Here is an 8,179-nt window from a genome sequence, read left to right on the forward strand (position 1 = left end):
TCAATCCTCAAGAATAATAGCTTTCATACAAATTTAATTTACTACCAACCACCGTTTAACAAATAAAATATTAAATATAACACTCTATTAATAAAAAAAATGGAAATTTTTTTGTACGTAATGATAATATGTAAAAAATCTATAACATCAATCTCCGAATTTAAAAAAAAACATTATTATTGATAAATTATATAAATACATCTTTTATATAATTAAATTTAAATTTAAAATAATGGCATCCCTTCACTAATTTACATCGATATTTTTCTGTTGAAATTAAAACCTAAGGTTAAGTTGATAAGGCGCGGCCTTCCTTCTGATATTGAAGCGGCTTACGTTCCTTTCCTCTCGGCTACGTCGGCACTGCCACTTCATCTGAGTCTGGATCTAGGCTTCTCCGTAACTCTCTCTCGGCGTTTGTTGATTTTCTCAATCTAAGATGCAGGTGAGAGTTTCTTCTTCCTATTCCTGACTTTTAATGTTTTTCATTTTTAATTTTTGGTTTATTTCTCCCAGTGCCCTTGAACAACGCATCCAAAACCCTAAGCTCTAACTCTCCATTCCCTTTACTCGCTTAATGTTTGCGTTGGGTTCCTCAGCCTTCTCCAATCTAGGGTTTCTGTGCCGGAGACTTAATTTTTTGGACTTTGTTTTCAATTCGAGTTTCGGTGTTCTATATTGTTTAGTAGACTGGAAAATTTGGTAATGTTGCTGAGAAAGTTTCAAAGGGTTATTGGGACTGAATTTTTAATAATTAGAGTTTTATTTGGTTCGGTTGTGTTTAAGGCTGGACTTATGCTTAAAGGGTTTTTATTTTTTTATTTTTTATTTTTTATTTATCACAAACAACTATTTTATTGCATGGAAATAGCGACGACAAAGGAGGATGATAAATACTTTCAATGAGTACCAAATCTGAGAAGTTTCCTAAATTAAAGGTTTTTAAGAGGAAGGGGTTGTTAGACTCAATTCCTAGAGAGTATCCTAAATTTTGGGTGATGTTTTCTTATAAAGAAAATGAAAGAAAGTAAAGGGAGAACAAGAGAAAATGGAGGGGAGATTCTTCCTACAGTTTGATGGATTAAGCAAACCACATGATGGAAAGAGTTTTGGAATTTATTGTGGAACTCTTAATTCATTGAATTTCTTTGATTGTTAGGTCCTAGATAGACTAATTAATAGGATCAAACTAAGGCTTCTGCAACAGTTGCAATTGCAACCTATGTTTGGGAAACATAGGTGAGCTCTCAAGATCCTGTTTATTATGTCTTAATAAACAACAAATTTGTACATGGGCAACTATATCAGTTAGAGCATAAAAGCTATTAGAAACTAATTAACCGAATATAAAATGGGATAAAACTTTGTGAAAAAATATTTGAAATATTATCATTAACTCTAGTGACTAGTTCTAACTAAAATTAAATGTATAAAGTATATGCTTCTTTTTGACTCCACTCATGCCATTATACTTTATTTCCACAAAAGCAAATCTGGATGATAAAAAGAAGAAGTGTATTATTTTTATCAAATTTAGAGTACAAAGGATTTTGGTATGATGTGAAAAAGAACAACGCACATACATGGCATCTCACTGTGTCTGTTGGAGAGGTAATTTTGCTATTTTATCCGATTTAGAGTACTAAGGATTTCGGTATGATGCAAAGAAGAACAGCACACACATATATGACATCTCATTTGTCTGTTGGAGAAGCAATTTTGTTGATTCTATTTCAAGGCATCATTTTTTTTTATACGTGTATATAGCATATTATATTTGTCAGGCTTCACCTTCTTCCAAGTTATTACAGAAATTTAGGTGAATTAGTCAAACTTAGGTATCTCTGTTTTCTTATTTATTTATATTATTGCTATCCATTTTTTGTGTTGGGCTCAGTCATGTCATGGCATCCTTTTATATATTGTGTGTAGTATTTTTTATTTTTGAAATACTTTGAATTGTGTCAAGCACTTATCCATGTTTACTTGTAATTGATAAACATTGTCATCTGTAATTGCACAGGCCAGTGATAGGTTTAATATTAACTCCCAGCTTGAGCATCTGCAAGCAAAATATGTTGGAACTGGTCATGCTGACTTGAATAGATTGTAAGTAACCTATTATTTTAGATTTGGTTGTCATCATTTTATTTATAGGTTTTTCTTTCTTAGATTTGATGTTTTGTGTGGGCAGTGAATGGGCGGTGAATATCCAGCGTGATAGCTATGCATCATATGTTGGCCACTACCCCTTACTGGCGTATTTTGCTATTGCTGAAAACGAATCAATTGGAAGAGAGCGCTACAATTTTATGCAGGTTTGCTCTATGTATTATAGTAGTTGTATTGCAGTTTTCTTTAAAATTGTTGTTTAATGAACAAATTGAGAAAAGGAATTTAAGGTATGATCATATTTACTATTAGCTGTTTTTCATTCTGTCATATTTTTAATGCACTATTATGCTCCACACCCTGTAGAATTCCTTTTCCTTGCATATGTGACTTATTGGTATCTATGGTACCAGGTACAAAAAACATTACATACAAAAATAAATGTCTGTGATAGGTTGTGTGACCATTGAATGATCGAGAAATGTTTGACTTCCTTTTTGGAAAGAGATCAATTTTAAGTATTAGCCAAATTGTTATTGAGGTAAAAACAATTGTTTAGCAGTCAAAAAGTTGACCCATTGGTGGGTTTAATATGTCTATACCTGGGTATGTTGGCTTATTATGAGGGGAGTATTTATCTGTCTTCTGAAAAAGAAGATAAAGAAATAAAGTTATGAGGAATGAAGAGGTCATCATGGCTCATAATGTTGGGCAGTTAGCATGGACGGAGTAAAGATGATGCAATGAATTAGAAACAAGTGCGTTTGTGAGAAGTTGGAGAGGGTACTGACTGAAGACAGGATGAGAGGAAATTGCCCTGATGCTTTAGTCACATTAAAAAAAAAAAAAAAACACAAAGAGACGTTAGCAATGAGTGATTTAATTCAAGTTGAAGGTGCTACAAGGACAAGCTAGAAGCCAAAAGGCATATGTTGGTCAGGGTTTTAAAAAAGACAAGATGGACAGTTATGATTTTTTTTTTTCCTTTTTAATTGTGGCCTTAAATAGAGCAACATAGCAAAGAAAGGTTCATGTTGCTGGCCCCATTGGTCGGGATAAGGTCTTTCAAAGTTGAAGTGATGATAATTCAGTGAGGGTGTCATTGCATTATTACATGTGGCATTGCTACCATCAGATGTCCTTTGCAATGGAATGTGGGTCTAAAAGTACATCATCTCATGATTCGCATCTGGCAATTTTTAAGTAAACTCAACTTAGAAAAGCCATATTCCAACTATTTGGATTAGCTGCATGAAATCTCTTTGAATTCCACTGTATTCAGGCCTTATATTTCTTATTTTAGTGATATATAATAAAAAAAATTAAAAAGTAAAAAATCAGCTCAATATCTTTTGTGTTCACCTAGACCTTGCTGAGCCTTTAACTTGTGCCATATATATTGTGCTTGCTGCTGCTGCCATTGGTCTTAAGCATCATTTATGTGAGCCCAGCCTGAGAAAGCCTTGTGTCTTAATGGACTTGGTGGTAAATTTTCTTGATTGATGATGAGCATGATATTAGAAGGGAAAGGGAGTACATAAATGGCTCAGGGAAGATATCATTAAAGAGTAAATTCTACTACTTAAGTAATGAGGTATGTAGTTCTTTGTCAAGTGGGTGCATCTTGGAACCTTCTTTCAATGTTTTAAAAAGCTAAAGACAATCTTACAGCATTTTACTCTAACAAGGTAAGGCATAAGCTTCAATGTAGAACTTATGCATGAGCCTCCACTTAAACAATAAAAATTTAAAAAAGGAAATAAAAAATTCTCAAAAGTTCACAAAAATGCTAATAAAAATCACATAGAAATAGAATAATAAGAAAACCTTAAATTTCATAATAAAAAATTAATTGTCAGATCAATAGTTTCTAATTTAGTTTCTCTTTCTTTCTTCCAAAATCTAACTCTCTTTTATAACTTCATCAAATAGTCTAGCACCACCATCATTATCACTAGTAGAATCTCCAAGGAATCAACATCATATCTAGTTGCATTGTCATCCTCCCAATCAGTGTTGATGTCCATTCATTCTTCTTCATCCTTCAATTGTAATGGTCTTCTTCCTTTATCAATGAATAACACGATAATGATTATATATGAGTCTAACTGTTATAGCAACCAACAACCCTCTATTTCTTTTTGTCTCTCTCTTTATTTATTTATTTAAAAAAAAAATGTTTCTTTTAAAGGCTTAAATTGAAGCTGGTTAAGCTCTTATTTGTAAAAGGTTTAACCCAAGTCCTAGACCTAAGACTTAAAACTTGTGAAATATATAACAAAAGTTCAAACCTATTAAAACTTATTAAATAGGCTCAAGTCTCTTATAAAATATATACCAAAAATCAAAGAAAGACCAAAACCTATTAAAAACACGAGTGTTTGAAGCCTCAACAGCCTCAAGGCTGTAAGCCTCAGCAAGGTGAGACTTAGGCCTCAATTACCCTATACTAAGGCTATGGCCTTAAAACTAATTCACAATGCCTCACCTTGAGGGACCCACTTTTGCTGCAAATTGTTTGAAGTTCTTCTTTTATACATTTAGAAAAGTCATTTTCTGATTTCAGAAGTAGCTAATAAGGTTGAAGATGAATTATATGGTATTTTAGGGACCTCCTCAACCTTTGGGAGAGCATTTGATAGATAATCATGTGTTGACCTTCTCTCTCATTCTGCAGTATAGAAGATTTATTCTTTTTAATTTCCCTTTTTCAAGGCAAATTATGTTTTAAGGGGCCTGCAAAAAAGCGTTTCACTGTGCCCTAATTTCCCAAATATTCTTAAAGCCAAAACTATTTGCATAGGAGAATTTTCTACTGTGCATCTTTCACAAATGCTAATTCTACCTGACTTACCTTTTTCCTTTCTGTTTTGTAATTTGCAGTACCAATACTTAGTGCTGGCAGCCATAGGTGGTGGATTTGATATAGAAAAGGGGAATCAGGGTTAGAATTTTATAATGAATATCTTGGTCTGTTCCAACCTGCTGGATATTATCAGTGAATGTTAGGGAATTAGCATGTAGCACCAAGGAATAATATTTCCCAACAGACATACATATTATTTTTTCTTATTTGTTGAATCTATCTCTGGATTATTTATTTATTTTTGGGTTTTTTAATCTTGTTCAAGTTCTTTTTAAATGGAAGATTTTGTGACAGGCAATTGTAAATTTCATTTGCGACTGAGTGATCAAGAAAATAGAAGTTGTGAAAATAGTGTAACAAGTCTCATACTGACCATGTCGTAGAAAACATCTCCCTGTCGTATTATTGACTTGTTTACTGATGTTAAAGGGTAACAAGACTTTTCCAGTCTCATTTTACCCCTTCATCATGATTCTAGATGTGGAGTTGTGAGAACCAATACCTGGAGTTTCCAAGCTTGGTTTCTGGTTGCCGTATGTGAGTAATTTTTCAACTAGCCTAGCTTTGCTGTCAATTGAATTGTAGTCAGGGATGAAAGCAGGTGAGCAGGGGAGGCACATGCCCTTCTTGAAAAATCTAAAACAAAATATTGATTAGAGTATTAGATGAACCCTAGACATCTTTGATAAGCCAAAATGTACTGACCTCTAGGCTGAATTTAGCACTTCTATTAGTTATTGCCCTCCTGAATAAGTGTCTTCCTCTTTGCCCTTCTAAAATAAATTCCTGCTCTGCCACTGGCTTTGGTTGGTTAACTTCATTGAACAACCTGGCAAGCTTGGTTTTTCATCTGCCATCTCTGATGCTTGGAGCTTCTTGATTAGCATCACCATCGGCTTTGAATTTCACTTTCTTAAGGATAAGCAGAAACATGGCAGGAGCAGAAGTTCCTTTAAGTGGTGTCATAGATGATATCCAAGGTGATGAAGGACAAGGAAGAACAGGGTTCTTTTCAAAGAGAATATATGATATATATATAAGAAACCATTAAAAAAATGTGTGCATGAGATGGTTAACAATGGGATTCAATGTGTACAAATTTAGGGAACAAAATAATTTGTCAAGAATGGTCTTCCCTAGCCACACTGCTATGTTAAATTCTATCTGATGCCGTATATTTTCTTGAATATGGCCAAATGTGGTCCATTTTGATCCTTTTTTTTATGGCAAACTGAAGCATTTGAGCTTTCATGCTGTGTGGGATTTTTGTTGCATTTCAGCTTGTTAATGTTGAACCAGTCGATTTAACATCATTTAGGCCCATTTGTTGTTGAACTTGTTCTGGCCCATATGAGTTTCAACAAATTTCCTGCCTCCTTTTTTTCTTTCCCCCCTCTCCCCCCAGAAAATAGGGTCTATTATAATGTCTGATTCTGTTTGGATGAAATAAATATGATCATATATGAACTTCTCAGCTTTTATCATGTATATTTTCACAATGGTTAATCTGAAACATGTCACAAGAATAACCACTAAGAGTATTTTGATTTGGTGGAAAAACTGGAAATCCTACCTGTATCGATCTGACAACTTAAGGTATTCTGCTTTTTTACATCAAGAATGTCAATATGGTCTTGTTATCCTCTTCCTCACCCACCTCAGATTTTGGCATTACAATCCACCTTTTAGATGAATTACCTTTCTTTGGCATGCCCTGCTTGGTCTCAATAAAAATATCAGAATGACGTGTATCTTTCTCACATACTGCATTGCTTATTATCCTGAGAATATGTATTTTTGTTTCTTGTCCTCCTTCCAGTTCCTGTTTATATCAAATTTAGTTGTATTTACTTGTGGGAATGCAAGGCATGATTCTCCTCTATTGGTCTGAGCTCTTCCTTACTGGAATGCCATTTTCTTTTGAAGTAGGGGTCATAGCCTCATTAGGCTACAAATTTTTCTTCTTGTATTTCTTTTTGGGCATGTTAGAATTATTATTTTTTCTCTCCTTTATTATTTTGTTCTTTTTTCTGACCTCATTGCTTGCTTACTATAAGGTATTTCCTTTTGAATTTGTAATCATAACTCATTTGACTACAATTTTTTTTTTTCCTTTGACATTTCTGAAATATATGGTATTTGCTTTATTGTTCTTCCAATTTATTACTATATTAGTAATATAATACATGTAGCCTGCCGAAGTATCCTCTGGTTCTTTATGCATTTGTTTGAACATCAATTCTCGTCTGCAAAGATAATTTAGCATTTTTGCAATGATTACTTGAGAAGCTGTGTACATGATAATTGCCTTTCAAAATGTAAGCTAAATGTGAAGTACAAGCTTTGGTGTTAAATTCAGGATGTACTAGTTTTTCACAATACTATGCCTGCTTTTATATTGAACAATGGTTTATCCATCCTTTGTCCACAGCCCACATTGGTGTCTATAACATCATCTAATTCTCTTCGTTTCATGTGTAATTCCCAAACAGAAAATGCTTTTGCCTTGCGGTCTCCCCCCTGAAAGAGAGGACGATTGATTGTTGTTGTTTGGCAGACGCTGAAGCAGGACACTGAAGATGGATCTTTGCTGGCTTTTGTGTACCTCCTATGTCCTTTGATGTGCAATATGTGACTTGTGGAGAATTTTAATATTGCAATTGGAACAACGGAGCTATAGCAGCATAGGATATTTCCATCTGGTTTTAAGGACAGACCTGTCAAAGACCCTTGTACTAATTTGTTTGATGAACATTGGTACAAGTTCTCAAACCCAGCTAGGTTTATCTTATCTATTTGATCGAGTAGGTATTATATATTACCTTATTAATTGGCGATTTTCTTTTTTTTAAAAAAAAAAAAAAAAAAGAAATTGGTCATAAGACTCATACCTATCTTTTTTATTTTTTATTTTTATATTTTTCATATTTTCCCTCTTAATTTTTATTTTAAAAATCACTAATAATTGAGGGAACAATTTATTTTAATTTTTTAATCATATTTATTATTTTAATTTTTATGTTTAAAAAATTAAAAATGATAAAGTTATTTAAATTTGCAGACAACTAAAATCTTAAAAACTTAATAAAAATAAAATTTTAAATACTTTATAAAATAAATTTTAAATGAAAATTAATTTGATAAGATACATAATAAATTTAGTTTTCGAATAATAATTTAAATAAATTAGTGACAAAAACT

The 8,179-nt window shown here is 32.9% G+C and overlaps 1 long non-coding RNA gene across 2 annotated transcripts; it reads left to right on the plus strand.

The window, feature by feature from the left end:
• The first annotated feature begins 239 nt into the window (after positions 1-239).
• Positions 240-7,808, plus strand: LOC100247773 (uncharacterized protein At4g14342). Of its 2 annotated transcripts, XR_785803.2 has the most exons (4): positions 240-445; positions 2,024-2,109; positions 2,195-2,318; positions 7,471-7,808. It is a non-coding gene; the product is annotated as an uncharacterized protein At4g14342 (long non-coding RNA). The 2 variants fall into 2 exon arrangements; XR_009465668.1 differs by lacking the exon at positions 7,471-7,808 and having other exon boundaries at positions 261-445; positions 2,195-2,434.
• The last annotated feature ends 371 nt before the right edge of the window (positions 7,809-8,179 follow it).

Source organism: Vitis vinifera, chromosome 5, assembly GCF_030704535.1.
Source record: "Vitis vinifera cultivar Pinot Noir 40024 chromosome 5, ASM3070453v1".
Lineage (NCBI taxonomy): Eukaryota > Viridiplantae > Streptophyta > Magnoliopsida > Vitales > Vitaceae > Vitis > Vitis vinifera.